Here is a 20,968-nt window from a genome sequence, read left to right as displayed (position 1 = left end):
AGGCACAAAGAAAGAAATGACTTGCCAAGGTCACACAGCAGACAAGTGATGAAGCTGGGGTTAGAACCCATTACCCTTCTGACTTCAAGCCCCACCCTATTAGGCCATGCTGCTTCTGTTGCTCTCTTCACCAGAGCAGAAAAACTAGGCTCTTGCTAGCACAGAAGATGAGCCAGATTGATCAGTGTGATTATCCAAAAAAATACAACTCAGCTCAATGATTGTATTCAGCGGGAGTGGTCCCTGGTTCCTAGAACTTTGTGCAGTCACTCAGCAAAGAGGATTGGAACACAAATAACATGGACAACATCAGCCATCAGATATCATCTCTAAGACTTGACACACTGTCTTACTGAAGTTGTCTGCTGAGGCACGGTGATTCAGAGAAGGCAATTCTGAGTGACTCAAAGGTTTAAAAATGATGTCTAATGAGCCGTGGTCTACCACAAAGCTGGTCGCAATCTGCCAGGGGAGCTCCCATATTGCCTCCAAAACCAGCTCTGAATATTGTTCCAGGGAGACAGGATGTGATAACTTAATCCTAGCTGTGAAATTCCTGGATGTGAGAAGCTTGGACTAGTTAGGAGCCAAGAACAAGGACTGATAATGCACCATAATGCTATTTATCTAGCCACTAGAAATTAGCAGCAATAATTAGTGTGATTTACCCTTCAAGAACCCTCAGAAATTCCACAGTCTTCTGGTAGAAATTGTATCCATGGATTTCCACATGTGAGAATTCACTAGGGAAGTAACCCTGCTTCTTCCTTGCCTTTCCCAAAGCCATGCTTTCCTAATTCCCATGGTTTTCTGGTCCTTCCTACCCTCTGTCCATCTTGAGTTTCTCAGCACCACTGCCACCACCTATCTATTCTTTCAGATTATTTTTGGAACAACTCAGTAATTTAAAAATAATAGTATTTGTGAAGCGCTTACTATGTGCCAGGCACTCTACCAAGTACTGGGGTACATACAAACTAATCAGGTTGGACAGAGTTCGTGACCTACATGGGGCTCACATTATTAATCCTGATTTTACAAATGAGGTTACTGAAGAACAAATAAGTTAAGTAATTTTCCCGAGGTCTCACAACAAATGGCAGAACCGGGCTTAGAAGCGGAGACTTTTGACTCTCTGGCCGCTGCTCTATCTATTAGGCCACACTGCTTCCATCTGGGACCTTGCTACTGTTATCCCCACCACACTACTACTCCACTACCCTACTACTCCATCCACTTCCACATTTTGTGGTTCATGCCATCAAGGGATGCAGACCTGGGAGACCTGGACAGTAGTAAAAAGGAATGGGGGGGCAGGTTTACTTTGTATTTTTTTTCTTTAATGGTATTTCTTAAGCATTTACTATGTGCCAGGCACTGCACTAAACAATAGTTTGGACACAGTCCACATGAGGTTCACAGTCTTCATCCCCATTTTACAGATGAGGTAACTGAGGCCCACAGAAGTCAAGTGTCTTACTTATGGTTACACAGCAGACAAGAGGCGGAGGCGGAATTAGAACCCAGGTACTCCGACTCTCAGACCCATGCTCTTTCCACAATCCGTGCTGCTTCTGTGCTGCTTGCAGTTGAAGCAGAACTGTAAGGCAAAGGAAAAAAGAAGTGTTGAGATGGTTCCTCCCCTCCCCACTCCTTCTCTATCACCACCGCTTTCCTTCCCTCAGAAAACAAAAATCACAAGTTCTGGGAGTTAGTAATTGTGGTGGTGGTAGCAATAATGAGATTCCTGGTAGACAGAACAGAGCAATGTTGGAGAAGATAAAAGCCTTAAATTGTGAAAAGACTAAAAATAGAATACATTGAAGGGAAAGTAGGGGAACGGAGGGAAGGGGGTGGGTTCAAGGGACAAAAAAGCTAAAGAAATCAGAGGGGAAGGGTTGAAAGGCTGAGTTTGCATGCTTCAGAAGGGAGAATGCAGTTTGTCGCATGGGTGGAGACAGAACTCTCCAGGACAGGGACCTCGAGTCTTACTGGCGGTCTCCAGCACAGTTAATGTAGAGCATCTCAACTGCGTCTTCTCTTGGACAGTCAGCACTGTCAATTCAGAAGTCCCCTCAGGGAAATTTTATGAAGACCTGGGACACAGACCTCCCCAACTTGTCTATTCAATTGTTCAGTCATTTCATTCTTGATATATTTCTGTACTTCGTATTCAAAGACAATGCTACTGAACACGAAGTCCTATCCAGCTTGAAAGTGTGACTGAAAAGACCGAGACCAGATTGATGCATCCTCCTGTATTGTTTACGTTTGAGCTCTTATTAACCCACAGTAAGACTCAGTAAATACCATAATTCAAGTGATTGCATTTCCTGTTCAATCAATTGATGGTAGTTATTGAGCACTTATTATGTGAGAGTACTTTACTAAGCATTTGGGAGAGTACAGTAAAACAGGTTTGAGTATGATATACCAGGTTTGTTAGACCTGTTCCATGCTCCAAGGAATTTACAGTCTAGACAGGGAGACAGACACTGAAATAAATTATTGATTTGTACATAAGGGCCGTGGGGCTGATGATGGGGTGAATTTAGGATAGAAATCCAAGTGTAAGGGTGATACAGAAGGGAGAGGGAGGAGGATTAATGAGGGCTTAGTCAGGAAGACCTCTTGGAGGAGATATGATTTTACTAGGGCTTTCAGGGTGTGGGGAGCTCCAGGCCAGAGCCAGGACGTAGACTCATCATTGAGATAGATGAGATTGGGGGGCAGCGAGTAAGTTGGTGTTTGAGGTGTAGAGTGAGCTTGCTGGTTTGTAGTAGGAAATCAGAGTGGTGAGATAGGAGGGAGCAAGGTGATTGAGTATTTTAAAGCCAATGGTGAAGAGCTGCTGTTTGATGTGGAGGTGAATGGGCAACCCCTGGAGGTGCTTGAGGTGTGGGGAAATGTGGACTGAACTTTTTTAGAAAAATAATTGGGGAAGCAGAATGAAGTAAAGACTGGAATGGGGAGGGAGAGGAGGCAGAGTTGAGCAAGGAGGCTTTTGCAGAAGACAAGATGAGATAGGCTAAGTGTTTGGATCAACATGGCGGCAACAAGAAACAGTGAGGTCTAGAAATTCAAAGCTCTAATTCATGCTCAAGCCTGCCCATGAACTCTGTCTGACCTTTATACCTCCAGTGATGCCATCTTTCTCTCCCAAGATATCTCCTATTCGCCACACTGTGAGCTCTTTGTTTGCAGGGAACATGCCTACCAACTATGTTGCATTGTACTCTCCCAAACACGTGTAAGTGCTTAATAATATGATGATTGAGTAATTGTTTCACATAAGTAGCATGCACCCTCTGTGTGCATAGAACTTGAATAGTGCTTGAGAGAATACAGTAAAGCTTCTTGTGGACAGGGAATGTGCCTACCAACTCAATCAGTGGTATTTATTGAGGTCTTATTGTGTACAGAACACTGTACTAAGTGCTTGGAAGAGTGCAGTATAGCAGAGTTGATAGACATGTTTCCGACCCACATGAACTTAAAGTCTAAAAGAGGAGACAGACATTAATATAAATAAATCAATTATAGATATGTTCTCAAGTGTTGTTGGGCTGAGGGAGGGGTGAATAAAGGATGAAAATCCAAGCACACTCTCCCAGGTGCATAATACAGTGCTCTACATACAAAAAGTGCTTGTTAAATACCATTTATTGGCTGATGATATTTTTAAATCTCCCCAAAAGCAATGGAAGATAGTGAGAAGTAGAGGCACCTCAGAGAGAACAGGGGAACCATCAGGCATAAGGTGAGGTGGCTTGTTGGTGACCTATGGGGCTCTGATGCCTTAGGTCATTTAAATACTTGCAAATTAAATGCTCCTTATAGTGAGTTTTGTTTAGTCACAAACTGGCAGGCCCATACTCAGCCTCATCAAGGAGTCATACCTCACTTTAGCCAGTTGCCCTTGCCTATAAGACCTGGCGAGGAGGAACTCTCACAGCCTCAGACAAATCAGCAAAGCTTACTGAATTTTAAAACAAAGCAAACTTGTCCTCATTCTATTTTGCTTTGGTATGAAAATGGAATCTAAGGATTGCTATTGGAAGTGGAGCATACCTAGCTACTCTTGGGGCCAATATTTATCACTGAGTGTTGGAGACGGGCATGGGAAGGTGGTGCAATGTTTGTCATTTGTTGCCATAAGCTCCCCTGGTGAGCCAGGTATAGGGACTTTCCACTCCTGAGGGCACACAAAAGCACATCCTTTTTTATATACCTAGGACCTGAAGCTGAGAGAAACAGCAAAGCATAGTGAGAGAACATGGGCCTGGGAGCCAGAGGACTTAGGATCTAATGCCTGCTCTACCGCCTGTATGATGGGTGACCTTGCGCAGGTCACTTGACCTCTCTCCTTCAGATTCCCCATTTGTAAAATGGGGATTACATATCTGTTATTCCTCCTGTTTAGACTGTGGTCCTCATGTGGGCTAGGCACTGTGTTCAACCTGATTATGTTTAATAGAGAAGCAGCGTGGCTTAGTGGAAAGAACATGGGCTTGGGAGTCAGACCACATGGGTTCTAATCCCGGCTCTGCCACTTGTCTGCTGTATGAATTTAGGCAAGTCAATTAAGTTCTCTGTATCTCAGTTACCTCATCTATTAAACGGAGATTAAAAGAGTGAGCCCCACAGGGCAACAACCTGATTACCTTGTATCTACTACAGTGCTTAGAACAGTGCTTGGCACATAGGAAGCACTTAACAAATACCATAATAATTATTATTATTGTTGTATTTACTCTAGGTCTTAGTACTATGCTTAACAGATAAGTGCTTACTGAATCAGACAATGATCATTAGGTAGATCAGAGCAGCAGCAGGGGATTATATAGAGGGTTGGGGTTGAGTGGACGGGTTGCTATCAAAGCAGCTGAGGGGGCCCTGCTCGGTTATATTACAGAAGAGTGAGTGAAGCAGCCCTCTCCATCCCCACGGTGCTCTGCACACAGTAAGCGCTCAATAAATATGATTGAATGAATGAACAAGAATAGTTGTTGTTCCGGTTGCTCAAGTATATTGGTTGTGTTGTGTCACATGTGCATGGGACTGTGATTCTGTGATCACCTTTCTTTTGCACATGAGGTCTGTCAGTCATATTTATTGAGCACTTACTGTGTGCAGAGGACTGTACTAAGTGCTTGGGAGAATACAATATAATAATAGACATACAGCCTGCTCACAACGAGCTTACATTTACAAAACACTTCAGATCGCATGATTATTTAAAATGTAGATTTAAAAATATTAAGTAGCTCTATAGCCAATAAGCTGTACCAGGATCTAGATAAAAGAATGCTAGAAGGGAATTAAGTGTATTAAGTGACAGTTTTCACTCACATAATTGACTCCATTGCATAATTTCCCCACCACGATTTTTGAGGAGGAATAAAACATTCATCTCTGTACCACGTATCTGCATGCTTTGATAGCAGTGTGCACCAGGATATGAGGATAAAAAGGTCAGGATATGGTGAGGCAGCAGATTCAGACCTGAGGTGTGGAGTTTTTTCTTTCAGACAGTCACACTCCAGGGGAGGAAGAGAACAGAGAGTATTCGAAGTGGGGAGGGGGTGTTAATTCATTAATTTTCCTATTATATGCAAAACTAGAGAGAGGGCAGAAGAAGTAAGAAATGCAATCTTAAGTGTATACTTACCTTTCTCTCCTGCTCACCTCTAGTCTTCCTTTTTTTAAGGGCATTTGTTAGGCCCTTACTTTGTGCCAAACACTGTTCTGGGTAACTGAGGCACAGAGAAGTTAAGTGACTTGCCCAGGTTCAAACAGCAGAGAAGTGGTATAATCGGGATTAAAACTCAGGTCCTTCTGACTCCCAGGCCCATATTCTGTCCAATAAAGCACACGGCTCCTTCTCCCTCTTTTCTTTTGCTAAGCTTAGTTTTTTATAACCCTACATATTAGGCTCAGCCCTGTTTAAATGATTCAAAAGCTATGCAAAAAATGGGGCAACAATGTAAGTATACATGGCATTTTGTTGTTTCCTGCATTCTACAGAATCTTCTGTGCCAGAAAGATAATATATGTAGGACTCCACTGTAGCCTTCAACCTCATTGCAGTTCCAACAGCTCATGTTTAACAGTGCTTACAAGGAAGCCCTATCTGGTTACTATACACCAGCACATCCTTGAGGTCTCACCACAGATTGGGAGCCGTGAGATATTCTGTTTGTGCCTCCCTGTAAGCTTTCTCGCCCCCCTCCCAAAGATGGTGATGATGACAATTGTATCAGTGAAATCTTAAGGCCTTCCTTCAGCATTCTCTACCCCGAGAAGCAGTATGTCAGGGTAGCTCAGCTTTACCTCTACTCTCTGCTTGAAAATCCTCAAGCTAAGTGCCTTTGTGTGCAAGAGATTTACTCTTCTTCTTGGCTATGACTGAGATGCGGGCTTCCTCAGAAATTGGAAGGTAGTCTGTTTGGTTGCACACTTCAAGTTCTCTACATTTTCCTATTCTTTGAGTCCAGAATTCCTGGACATGGATTAATCAGAAGAGGCCACCAGTTAAATAAACATTAAATTCAACCAGAATTATATCATTTAACTTTGTGGTGAAAGACAAGTCCCAAGGAACCTGAAGCAGCATCTTATTTCAACACTTCTTATGTAGAAATAGAGTAGTATTCAATTGTATTTATTGTGTGCTTACTGTGTGCAGAGCACTGTCCTAAGTGCTTGAGAGAAAATATAAAAAATAGATATATTCCCTGCCCACAATGAGCTTAAAGTCTAGAGTTTGTATTCATGCAGCACACTCTGGATGTGTTAAACAAACAGAATATTGCAGACCTGAAATGGCAGTTTGTTCAAAACTCATAAAAATGTTACTTTTTTTAAAGTTTTGACATATATTATTATGAAATGTAAATATGCAAACCCGAGAGCTAATAAATGACCTAGATTGAATGAGACCACAGGCAGACCCTGTCTAAATAATTCATATTCCTAATTGATCCATAGCATTTAAGAGATGTAGAAAATAATCAAATTCATTAAGGCAACAAAATTCAGTAAGTGGTAGAATATGACATTTCTCTGGCCCCCAGATTATCGTTTGTCAGGGTTACTGATATCCTTCATTTGTAAAACTTTGAAAATGTTGACATTCCTCTATTGCCACTGATTTTCAAAGAACCTCCAGTACATTAAAGTATTAGAAGTATCCATCATTTCAAAGTCGTTATTTGTGAGGATTTTAATTAAGAAAGAAAACACAGAGTACTTGAAAATTGCTGTAGTTTTAGTATTTATTAAGCAGGTTCTTCAAATGCCATGGAGTCATTTCTGACCCAGCCTCTTCTGAACGTCCCATCTTCTGTCATAAAGTTGTTCTGGTAGGTGTATCCATAGAGTTTTCTTGATAACGATACAGAAGCAGTTTACCATTGCCTTGTTTCACTCAGTAAAAACTGGAGTCTCTACTGTTTTGATCACTTGATCATCATCTTTGACTCTCTCCTATGTTGCCGCTGCCCAGCACAGGTGAATTGACTTTGACGCTTCTACTTAGACTTTTCCATTTTGGGTAGCCCTATATGGCATAGCTCTAAGGTTCATTCATTCATTCATTCATTCATTCATTCATTCATTCATTCATTCAATAGTATTTATTGAGCGCTTACTATGTGCAGAGCACTGTACTAAGCGCTTGGGATGAACAAGTCGGCAACAGATAGAGACAGTCCCTGCCGTTTGACGGGCTTACAGTCTAATCGGGGGAGACGGACAGACAAGAACAATGGCAATAAATAGAGTCAAGGGGAAGAACATCTCGTAAAAACAATGGCAACTAAATAGAATCAAGGCAATGTACAATTCATTAACAAAATAAATAGGGTAAAGAAAATATATACAGTTGAGCGGACGAGTACACTGCTGTGGGGATGGGAAGGGAGAGGTGGAGGAGCAGAGGGAAAAGGGGAAAAAGAGGGTTTAGCTGCGGAGAGGTAAAAGATTCATCAGTCTACACCTGCCATGATAAGGCACTGATTCATAGGAGAGATTAAACAGCTATTGCATTAAGCACTGGGAAAAAAACATGGATGAGAATTAGACCCAGTCCCTGGGCTCATAATTTTAAGATTAAGAAGCTGCATGACCTAGTGGAAAAAGTACAGGCCCAGGAATCAGAGGACCTGGATTCTAATCCTAGCTCTGCCACGTCCCTGCTGTTTGAACTTGGACAAGTCATTTAACTTCTCTGCACCTCAGTTTCCTCCACTGTAAAGTGGGATTCACTACCTGTTCTCCCTCCTACATGAACTGTAAGCCCCATGTGGGGTAGGGACTGCCTGACTTGATTAACTGGTATCTACCCCAGTGGTTAGAATGGTACGAGAAGCAGCGTGGCTCAATGGAAAGAGTGCGGGCTTGAGAGTCAAAGATCACGGGTTCTAATCCCGGTTCCGCTGCTAGTCAGCTGTGTGACTTTGGGCAAGTCACTTTACTTCTCTGTGCCTCAGTTACCTCATCTGTCAAATGGGGATTAAAATTGAGAGCCCCATGTGGGACAAACTGATCACCTTGTATCCCCCAGCGCTTAGAACAGTGCTTTGCACATAGTAAGCGCTTAACAAATACCACAATTTATTTTATTTATTTTACTGGACACATAGTAGTGCTTAACAAATATCATAAAAATACAAAACAGGAAAATAAGATAAAAAGACAAGGATGAATTCTACACGAGCTGCAGAATATTGTGACAAAGCAGTAGTTTCTTGCTCCTTACTATTCAGGCAGTTATTTCTTCCCTCAGTAAATAGAGTGAAAAATATTTTTTTGCCTTGCCCCAGAAATGGGCATAGAAATGGTAAAGCTCTGACAGTGACATTGTTTTCCTACATTAGTTTTCAAACTCTTTCAGATTAAGGGTAATATCTTTTAGTTTATTATGGTCCTAAGCAAAACCCACTCAGTTACCACCCAGGAAATACTGTTGCTGAGAATCTTGATGACAGTGATGAGGAGTTGAACCCAGCGGCAGTGGATATCTGGGATAAAAAATTTCCTATGGTAATGTTTCTTTTTAGCTAAGATTTTGTTTTGGAAATAATGATTTGGGAAAAAGGAAGTATAATAATAACAATATGTGGTATTTTTTAAGTGCTTACTATATGTCACACACTGTTCTAATTGCTGGGGTAGAGATAAGTTAATCAGGCCCCACATGGGAATCATAGTTTAAATAGGAGGGAGAACAGGTATTGAATCCTCATTTTACAGATGAGAGAACTGAGGCACAGAGAAGTTAAGTCACTCGCCCAAAGTCACATAAGTATGTGACAGATTCAGGATTAGAACCTAGTCCCTTGGACTCCCTGGCCCATGCTCTTTCCACTAGGCAACACTGCTTCTCTTCTAAAAAACTGCTTTTGTTTCTTTTTTTTTCATGTTGCTGCTTTGCTCAGAAATTGCTTTCATTTTATTTTTCAGGATGTAGAGGTTTTTACTGAGTGAAATTTAGAACAGTTTCTCAGATTCTATAATTGTACCAGAGTTTGAAATTTTCATTTTATATGGTCTGTATGAAGAGTAACAGCTTGGAAATGTGGCATTCTAGCTAACAAGTCCAGCAATTTCACTGTCATGTTCTACTTCATCCATGTCTTAGATTACTAGGCTATGAAACTGTGATCCTCAGTATTTCTGCAGGCTGAACATGACAGCGGATATACTCTGGGCTATTTAAATGCATCTTGAAGGAGGTCAAAGCATATTTCTTGTGGGTAAGGCTTCCTAAAACTACCCCCAACCATGCCTGGGTTCAATTCTGATTACTTAAACTTGAAAGCAGGCACTGTGCCTTAATCTTGGCCTAGTCTCTGGTCTGCCACACCAATAGGCAATATTTCCCAAGGAGCAACTGCTGAGAAAAATGCCCTTTCAAGAAAGTGATGTGCTCCTTGGAGCCACTGTGCTCTAAGGCGCAACCAAAGCAAGGAGGCTGAGACAGCTGTAAGGGGACATTTCTGTATGTACTTTACTACTAATAATAATAATAATAATGATAATGATAATCATTGTGGTACTTGTTAAGCATTTACAATGTGCCAAGCACTTTTCTAAATGCTAAGGTAGATGCAAGTTCATCAGGTTGCACACAGTCCCTGTCCTACATAGGACTCACATTCTTATCCCCATTTTGCAGAAATGCTTACTATGTGCCAAGCACTGTTCTAAGCACTGGGGTAGATAGAGATTAGTCAGGTTGGACACAGTCCCTGTCGATAAGGTGCTCATACTCTTATCACCATTTTCCTAATGAGGTAACTGAGGCACAGAGAAGTGAAATGACTTGCCCAAGGTCACACAGCAGACATGTGGCAGAGCAGGGATTAGAACCCAGGTCCTTCTGACTCCCAGCCTATGTTCTATCCACTAAGCCATGCTGCTTCCAAGTACTGTACTTTATATATGTGCTGGGTAGATTTTATTGGAGATCTGCATATTAAATCAATGCACATTATGACACACATACGTGTACACATAGAATACACACTTTGCCATCCCTGTGCAGTCCCTGCGCTGTCTTACCCACAATCACCCACTTCACCACGAGTTTACTTATGTTTAAAACACAGAACCTTCTGTAAAAAATAAAGCATTATGTTCTTGAGGAGGAAAGGAAATGTCTTTCTACTTTGTTTTCCAGAAACTTGCAAACTTTAATGCTTGATATAATAATAATAATAATAATAATGAACTTGCTAAGCACTTACTCTGTGCTAATTCATTCATTTATTAATTAAATCGTATTTATTAAGTGCTTGCTGTGTGCAGAACACTGTACTAAGTGCTTGGGAAAGAACAAACTAACTCTCTAACTCACCAAACTCTCTTCCCCTCTTCAAAGCCCTACTGAGAGCACACTCCTCCAGGAGGCCTTTCCAGACTGAGCCCTCCCTTTCCCTCTGCTCCTCCTCCCCTCCCCATTGCCCCTACTCCCTCCCTCTGCTCTACCCACTTCCCCTCCCCACAGCACTTGTATATTTTTGTACATATTTATTGCTCTATTTTATTAATGATGGGCATTTATCTATGGTTCTATTTATAATAATACTAATAATATTGGTATTTGTTAAGCGCTTACTATGTGCAGAGCACTGTTGTAATTGCTGTGGTAGATACAGGGTAATCAGATTGTCCACATGAGGCTCACAGTCTTAATTCCCATTTTACAGATGAGGTAACTGAGGCACAGAGAAGTTAAGTGACTTGCCCACAGTCACACAGCTGACAAGTGGCAGATCTGGGATTCAAACCCATGACCTCTGTCTCCCAAGCCCGGGCTCTTTCCACTAAGCCACATTTGATGGTAGTGATGTCTGTCTACTTGTTTTGTTTTGTTGTCTGTCTCCCCCTTTTAGACTGTGAAGCCCATTGTTGGGTAGGGATTGTCTCTATCTGTTGCCAAATTGTACTTTCCAAGCACTTACCACAGTGCTCTGCACACAGTAACAGCTCAATAAATACGACTGAATGAATGAAGGAAGGAATGAACAATACAGCTATAAACAGTGACAATCCCTGCCCACAGAGAGCTCACAGACTAGAGATGGAGAGGCAGACATCATTACAAATAAATAAAATTACAGATATATACATTAAGTGTGTGGGGCTGGGGGTAAGGGGGAAAGAGCAAAGGGAGCAAGTTAGGGTGATGCAGAAGGGAGTGGGAGAAGGATGCAGAAAGAAAAGTGGGGCTTAGTCTGGGAAGGTCTCTTGGAGGAGATGTGCCTTCAATAAGGCTTTGAAGTGGAGAGAGTAATTGTCTATCAGATCTGAGGAGAGAGTATGTTCCAGGCTAGAGGCAGGATGTGGGCCAGCAGTCGGCAGTAGGATAGGCAAGATCAAGGCACAGTAAGAAGGTTAGCATCAGAGGAGCACAGTATATGGGCTAAATTCTAGGAGAGAAGTGAGGTGAAATAGGTGGGCGTAAGGTGATGGACTGCTTTAAAGCCAATGGTGTGGAGTTTTTGTTTGATGCAGAGGTAGATAGATAACCACAGGAGATTTTTGAGGAGTGGGGGTGACATGTCCAGAATGTTTTTGTAGAAATGATCTGGGCAGCGGAGTGAAGTATGGACTGCAGCAGGGAGAGGCAGGACGCTGGGAAGTTAGCAAGGAAGCTGATGCAGTAATCCAGGTGGGGTAGGATGAGTGATTGTATTAACATGGTAATTACTAATTACTATACTAATACTATAATATACTAATTATTATAGTAAGTGCTTGGGTAGATACACATTAATCAGGTTGGACACGATCCCTGTCCCACATGGGGCTCACAGTCTAAGTAGAAGGAAGTAGTACTGAATTCCCATTTTGCAGATGAGGTACCTGAGGCACAGAGCAGTCAGTTGACTTACCCAAGATCTCACAGCAGGCAATTGGTAGAGCTGGAATTAGAATCCATGTCCTTTGAATCTCAGGCCCATGCCCTCTCGACTACGCCACCCTGATTCTCTGATGTATAAACTGAAGGTAGCTGTCACTTAATGAGAAGTCCAAAAGTCATTTTAAGGCAGACCTACCTGTTAAAAAGCAGAGGAAGGAAAATCTTCATAGCTTCTTACTACAGTTCAGCAATCTATTTTCCAGAATGTGCAAATAAATGAAGCTGCTATGAAGATTATCTACACCTTGGCTTGTGAAATTGTAATGAAGAGCTAACTGTTTAATGATGCAAAAAATGTTGACATTGTATTCCAAAGCAATTGTACCTAGTGTATATAAATCTCATAACAATTTTTAAATATGACATAAAATTTTAGCATGTTTTGTGGGTAGTGTACTGTATTAAGCACTTGGGAGAGTATAGTACAACAAAGTTATTAGGCACATTCCCCATCAACAACAAGCTTATAGACTAGAGAAGTTTAGCGTCTATGACAAGATGTCACTTTATAATTAATTTGACAATAAGCATAATTCCAAATTCATTTGTGTAAATGCCAAATTCATCCCACAACATCATTATCAATAACAATAGAAATGATAACATAAATAATAGTGACAAAAATGAAAAAAATCACATAATTAAATCCCTCAAATAATAGCTAGCTAAAGATAGGATTGGCCTGGAAATATATATAAAATGTTAAGATTTGTCACAATATAACTTATTATAAGTGAATTTTATTATTCAGCCCAAAACTCAGTATCCCCTACTAAGTGACTCTCTTCACTAAAACTTTGAGAATCTCATCACTAGAGTACTTCAGAACTTGATAATGATGATAATCTTCCGGCCATTATCTAATTGTTCATTTCCACATTTCCATGCAAGAGGTAGGGATTAATACTTCAGTTTTGCAGATGAGGAAACTGATTTTGTTCAGGCCAACTAAATGTAGAAAATCGATGACTGGATTTTTCCCAGGTCATGGTTTTATCTAATCGCTCATAGTACCTGGAATGTAAAAACGCTATTACTGCCAATTCTGTTTCTGATATGGTTAATTTGCATCTACCTCAGTGCTTTGAACAGTATTGGATAGGTAGTATGTTCTTAACAAATACCATCATCATTATTGTTCAATCATATAAGGACATTTTTCCATTTTCAACTAACACTTAAAGAATATCTGTACATTAGCTGCTAGTATCCTGTCTGCATATTTGAAGCATTAGATCTGCCCCCCTAAAGTCCTTACTGTTTGGGTTCTGTTTCTCAAATGTTTGACCTGCCTTCCCTGCTTCTGGGCCCATAATGCCTTCCCATTTCAATTTGCCCTTCAGCAGTTGCTTGTTACCCTGTCCATCCAAATGATTGCAAGCTTTTTGAGGGCAGAGAGCCTGTCTTTGACTTTTACCATATGTTCCCAGGCAGTCCTGCTTTTGGTCCATTGTGGAAAGAGCACTGCTCTCTGATGATCATGGTACTTGTTGAGAGCTAACCATTTGCCAAGCACTCTACTAAACCCTGGGGTTGATATCATATAAGCAGATTGGGTAAACTCTTTGTCTGCAGGGAATGTGTCAATTGTTATATTGTACTCTCCCAAGCTCTCAGTACCCTGCTCTGCATACAGTAAGCACTAAATAAATACCATTGACTAAGTCCCTATCCCACCTGAGATTCACAGTCTAAAGGGGTGGGAGAACAGCTGTCATCCCCATTTTACAGATGATGAAACTGAGACCTATGGTTAAGTGACTTGCAGAACGTCACACAACAAGTGAGAGGTGGATCCGAGATAGGAACCCAGGTCCTTTGACATCCAGATCTGTGCTTTTCCATTAGGTCACACTCCTCTAGGAATTAGGAGACCTGATTTCTAGGCCTAATATGACCACTGTATCATCAACAGTGAAAGTTTCTGCCCAAGGACAACCTAAGACATTCCATGAAGTGCACTGGCCCCACAGGCATTCTGAAAACTAGCTGGCTAGTATGTGTAGCAATCACCACAGCAACTCCCAAGGTAACTGTCTTCCAGATCCCTGGATGCAACATGGCTTCATGGATAAAGCATGGGCTTGGGAGTCTAAAGGACCTGAATTCTAAGTGTGGCACTACCATGTGTCTGTATGCTGTGTGACTTTAGGTAAGTCACTTCACTTCTCTGGGCCTCAGTTGCCTCACCTGTAAAATCGAGATTGAGTGTGAGTCCATGTAGGACAATACAGTGCTAAGCACTTAGTACAGTGCTTTGCATACAGTAAGCACTCAGTAAATATGATTGAGTGAACAGGGACCATGTCCAACCTGATTAACTTGTATCTGTCCCAATGCATACAACACTGCTTGGCACATAGTATTAACAAGTATTATTATTATTACTAGGTCAAAGTGGTATGGTATAACGTTGACACTATTCAGCCTTAAATAGGTCCTGCATGTAAAATCATAAAACTCTGGAATGCATATGCATAGTATGCTGCACTCCCTCCCACTCCCTTCACCCAAGAGGGTGAATTGGAGTGATCCTGGCAGTGGAAAGACCCTGGGCCCGAGAATCAGAAGGACCTGATGGGTTCTAATCCTGGCTATGCTGCTTGTCTTCTGTGTGACCTTGGGCAAGTCACGTCACTTCTCTTTGCCTCAGTTACTTCATCCATAGAATGGGGATTAAGACTCTGAACCCTACATGGGACTGGTACTCTATCCAACCCAATTTGCTTGAATCCACGCCAGGATTTAACACAGTGCCTGGCACATAATAAACACTTTACAAATACCACAGTTATTATTATGGAATCACTGGCCCTGGAATCATTTAATCTGGGCAGGTTTCTAAGTAGTCTCTAGTAGACTCTAAGGAGTCTCTGTTTCTAAATCTCAGGACCAAGGAACTTCTGTCATTCTCTAGGAGAGACTCCATCCCCATGAGCAAAATATTGGTTGCATTGGTTAAGCCTTCACATGTGCCAAGCACTGAGGTAGATGCGAGGTAATCAAGTTGGACATAGTCCCTGTAAATATGGGGCCCACAATCAAAGAAGCAGGGAGGAGGATTTTAATCCCCAGATGGGGAAATTAAAGCACAGAGGAGTGACTTGCCAAAGGCCATACAGTAGTCAAGTGGCAGAGCTGGGATTAGAACCCAGGTGCTCTGACTCCCAGGTCCATGCTTTTCCCAGTAGGTCATGCTGTATCTCTGTTGGGACAAGCTGATTGTGACCCTAAGCACTTAGTACTGTGCTCTGCATGCAACAGATGCTCATTAAATACCAAAGATGATGATGATGGTCACATATCCAACCCAGAATGCCATCTCTGTTGCACTGTACTCTTTCAAGTACTAATACAGTGCTCTGCACATAGTAAGTGCTCAATAAATGCCAATTGATGTTTCTTTGAACATTTCATCAATATGTTAAGCTACCTGCAATCCAGAACCATTTTGTTAGTGGTTGTGTCTTGCCTTTTGATCAATCAATCAGTTGTATTTGTTAACTGCTTACTAAAGTGAAGAGCACTGTATTGAGCATTTCTCTCTCTCACTTGAATGCCATTGAGTAGTGTCTGATTCATAGCGACTCCAAGGATATATCTTATTCAGAACATCTCATCCTCTAATATAATCGGTTGCCCCACCAACAGCTCCTCCACCATCATTGTCATGGTCTCCATCCATCTAACTGCTGTTCTGCCCCTTCCATGTCATTCTGGAATGTGCACCCAGACAGTTTTCTTTTAAAAAATAGCGAAGTGGTTTACCATTGCCTTCTTCTGTGCAGTAAAAACAAAAGTGTTCTGCCATTGTTTTGGATCAACATTTTGATCACTTCATCATCTGCCTTTGACTCTTATCCATACCACTCCTGACCAGTACATGTAAATCAACTTTGTCTGATGCTTCAACTTAGATGTTTCCATTGTGAATAACCCTGATGAGAGAATATCTCTCAAAAGCATAGCTCTAAGCTTCATTGACATACAGGAGCTCTTCTGCCATGATAAGGCACTGATACATAGGTGAGACTAAGCACTTAGTGAAGTACAATTCAATTAAGTTGGTAGATGTGATCCTTGCCCACAATTATAGTTGATGTTGAAGTTGGCCCCTAAATGATGCTAATGAAAATGCTTGAGAAGCTTCTAGGGAGGTCCAGATCTCAGCCTATTAGAAAATTGAATTCCACCACAGATTCCTTTGATCTTTTTGTTGGATGAGAAGCTGGATGTTCTGTTGAAGTCAAATTGCCTGTCATGTCCAACAAGTTCTGGCCTTCTAAATTTGGTTTTCAGCTTCAATTTTGGCATGTGTCCTATCTAGTTAGCAGGATTACTAGGAAGCATTAATTTTGGTGGTAATAAGGAAATTGATTCTTTTGTTCAAACCACAGTAGCCCTAATTACCAGTTTTTGATCTTTTGCTCAAACATTTTCAGCATTATAGTATAATAGGATTTCCTGTAATGGCTTTAAGGAAAATTAAACTCCTTATCTCATTCCTTTTAAAGTTTTCTTTTCAAATGATTTTATTATATTTATTTTATCATTTTGTCAGTGAGGCTCTACAATCTAGGCTTAGAGACAGAGAATGCATATTATATCAGGATTTTTTAAAATCTTTTGCCATGTCCCCTTGAGGTTGATCAGTAGTTGTTGATTGTATGTATGAATGCTTACATGACTACCCATATGCTGCAGTATACCTTAATGTGTAAAATGTTTCTGACAATGAAATTTGCCCGATTAGGCTGCTGATTAGATGATTAATTCATTCAACAGTATTTACTGAGCGCTTACTATGTGCAGAGCACTGTACTAAGTGCTTGGAATGTACAAATCAGCAACAGATAGAGACAGTCCCCGCCCTTTGACGGGCTTACAGTCTAATGGAGGGAGACAGACAGACAAGAACAATGGCAATAAATAGAATCAAGGGGAAGAACATCTCATTAAAACAATAGCAAATAAATAGAATCAGGGTGATGTACATCTCATTAACAAAATAAATAGGGTAATGAAGATATATACAGTTAAGCGGGCTTGTACAGCCCTGAGGGGATGGGACGGGAGGGGGGAGGAGCAGAGGGAAAGCGGGAGAAGAGGGTTTAGCTGTGGAGAGGTCGGGGGGGGGGCGGGGTAGAAGGGAGCAGAAGGAAAAGGGGAGCTCCGTCTGGGACGGCCTCTTGGAGGAGGTGAACTTTAAGTAGGATGATGATGATGATGATGATGATTATTATCATATTTGGTAAACACTTACAAATGATAATGATATTTGTTAAGCTCTATGTGCTAAACACTGCTCTAAGCCCTGAAATAATAATGATGGTATTTGTTAAGCACTTAGTATATGCCAAGCGCTGTTCTAAGTGCTGGGGGAGATACAAAGTTATCAAGTTGTCCCAGGTGCGTCTCACAGTCTTAATCCCCATTTTCCAGATGAGGTAACTGAGGCACAGAGAAGTTAAGTGACTTTCCCAAAGTCACACAGCTGACAAGTGGCCAACCCATGAGTTCTGACTCCCAAGTCCATGCTCTTCCATTAAGCCATGTTGTGCCAAGTACTGTTCTAAGTGCTGGGGTAGATACAAGGTAATCAGGTTGTCCCACACAGGGCTCACAGTCTTAAATACCCATTTTACAGATGAGGTAACTGAGGCACAGATAAGTGAAGTGACTGGCCCAAGGCCAAACAGCAGATAAGTGGCAGAGCCGGGAGTAGAGCCCAGATCCTTTGACTCCCAAGCCCGGGCTTTTGCCGCTAGGCCATGCTGCTTCTCTGGGGACCAGGTAAGAGATGGCTCTGCACAAACCATCATCACTATAAAACAAATTAGCAAGATGTTCAAATGATGCTGGATAAATCAACCCCCAACCTCTGAACAAGAATCCTTTGCTATTGGGTAGCACAGGCTATTAGTTATTCACTTTTTTATATATTATGTAATCCTGTCTATCATACATCTATACATCTATCCATCCATTCATCAGTCAATCATTTACTGAGCGCTTACTCTGTGCAGTGCACTATATTAAGTGATTGGGACAGTACAATATAGCGATACAACGGACACATTCCCTGCCCACAGTGAGTTACATCCAGCCATCTATCATCCATCTATCTAAATTTGTCATTTATCTATTCTATCTATTTTTCACATACATATTTCAGAGATATCTCTGTCTCTCCCCACTCCAGTCCATACTTCACTCTGCTGCCCAGAAAGGTTTTCTACAAAAATTCTCATTCCATGTTTCCCCACTGCTCAAAACCCCCCAGTGATTGCCCATCCACCTCCACATCCAACAGAAACTCCTTACCATCAGCTTTAAAGCACAGAATCACCTTGTATCATACTATCTGATCTCGCTGATTTCCTGTTATAAACCAGAATGCTCACTTTGCTCGTCTAATGACTACCTGCTTACCATTGCTTGATTTTGTCTATCTTGCTGCTAACCCTTCACCCATGGCCAGAGGCTTTCCTCTGGCCTGGAACTCCCTCCCCCTTCATATCTGACAGACCATCCCTCTCCCCACCTTCAAAGCCTTATTAAAATCATTTGTCCTTCAAGAGGCCTTCCACAACTAAGCTTTCATTTCCACTACTCCCTTTCCCTTTTGCGCCACTCTTGCACTTGGATTTATACCATTTAAGCAGTTCATGTTCTTCCCACACTCAGCCCCACAACACTTAGGTACCTATCCGTAATTTATTTTAATGTCATTCTCCCTCTCTAGAGAGTAAGCTCCTTGTGGGCAGGGAACATTTGTACCAGCTCTATAATATTGTATGCTCCCAAGCATGTAGTACAGTGCTCTACACATCATAAGTACTCAATAAGTATACAACTGATTGAATAATTAAATGAGGAAACCTCTAGCCTGAGGCTTCAATCCCTTAACCCCTTGGGTTAACAGGACCCTGGTCACTTTAGGCTCCTTTTTTCTTCCTCCTGCTTTCACCATTTTGTAAATAATTTGTCTCCTCACTGCCCGTTCAATCAGAAATTTACTGAGGGCAGGGAACATGTTTCTTGTTCCTATTTTACTTCCTCAAGCACATAGTAGAGTGTATTACACTACAGTTCCTGGCAGAAGCAGGAATGCCCAGTGAATACTACTGATTGATTGTCTCTACATGTTTGGGAAAGTGTACTATCCAGGGAAAGGCTAGCTTCAACAATATGCAGATGAGGCAATAGCCTCATAGCACAACCTCAGAGGGGGTGGTAGCACAGTAATATAATAATAATAAACACTTATTTTGTGCCTAGCACTGTACTAAGTGCTGGGGTAGGTAGCAGGTCATCACATTGGACACAGTCCCTGTCCCACATGGGGTACCCAGACTAAGTAGGAAAAAGAACAAGTATTGAATCCCCACTTTACAGATAAGGAAACTGAGGCACAGAGAAGTTAAATGACTTCTCCAAGGTCACATAGCAGACAAGGGGCAGACCCAGGAATAGAAACCAGGTCCTTCAGGTTCCTAGACCTATGGGCTTTCCTCAAGGCCATATTGCTTCTCAGTATGGCAGATGTGGTGGTACGGCTGTCTTATTAGAGGGGGTAGCAGCCCGGGGGGCTTTAGTTTAACATTTTAAGACATCAGGCCTGAACTGGAAGCAGAGATTATCAACCAGTTGTATTTATTTAATCAATCTCACTATGCAAACAGGGTCCCAGTAAGGGAATCCAATGACTCTTGAGCAAGAAGGCGGAGCCAGGGAGAAATGCTATACCATCAGGGCACCAAACAGTCATTTGTATAACATCGTCAATCACTCAATCAATGGTATTTATTGAGCGTTTACTATGCGCAGAGCACTGTACTAAGCACTTGGGACAGTCCAATACAATAGAATTAAAAGACAGGTTCCCTGTCCATAATTAGCGTATCGTTTAGAGGAACATTAGCCAGAATGTTACAGGAAGGAGGAGTGGAGCATAATAACATTATACTGATTGACATCAGGGACAACTGATTTTTCCCTGCCTCAGAGCAGCTCGGTGCCTGAAGCCCCTCTCAAGTTCCCCTCACCACTTTCTCCCCTTCATCCAAGAGTGAGGGGAAAACATAGTCACTGCCTCTGGGCACCATACTTTTTGTTGGGGAGAAGCAGCTGGCTGTGGAGTCAGTCAGTCATTCGTATTTACTGTGTGCTTAGTGAGTGCAGAGCACTGTACTAAGAGTTTGGGAGAGTAGAATATAACAGACACATTCCCTGCCCACAACTAGCTTAGAGTCTAAAGAGGGAAGCAGACATTAATATAAATAAATAAATTACAGATGTGGACACAGGGGGCTGGGAAAGGGGAGCTTCCCACGATCCAGATGAGGCTGGAACAGAGCTCTCTGTGTCTGGGCAAGGTAGCTGGAGCAATCTCCCCAACAAGATTCTGGACCCTCCTCCACACCTTATTGGAGGATATAGGGGTGGTGGCTCTTGTGCAGATGTTCTGTAGGCCATCTTCCTCTTACAGGAAAGTGACTACTGACCTACACTATAGGCCTGGGACCTAGAGAGCCT

The sequence above is a fragment of the Ornithorhynchus anatinus genome, chromosome 2 (assembly GCF_004115215.2).
Source record: "Ornithorhynchus anatinus isolate Pmale09 chromosome 2, mOrnAna1.pri.v4, whole genome shotgun sequence".
Lineage (NCBI taxonomy): Eukaryota > Metazoa > Chordata > Mammalia > Monotremata > Ornithorhynchidae > Ornithorhynchus > Ornithorhynchus anatinus.
This window is presented reverse-complemented; position numbering follows the sequence as displayed.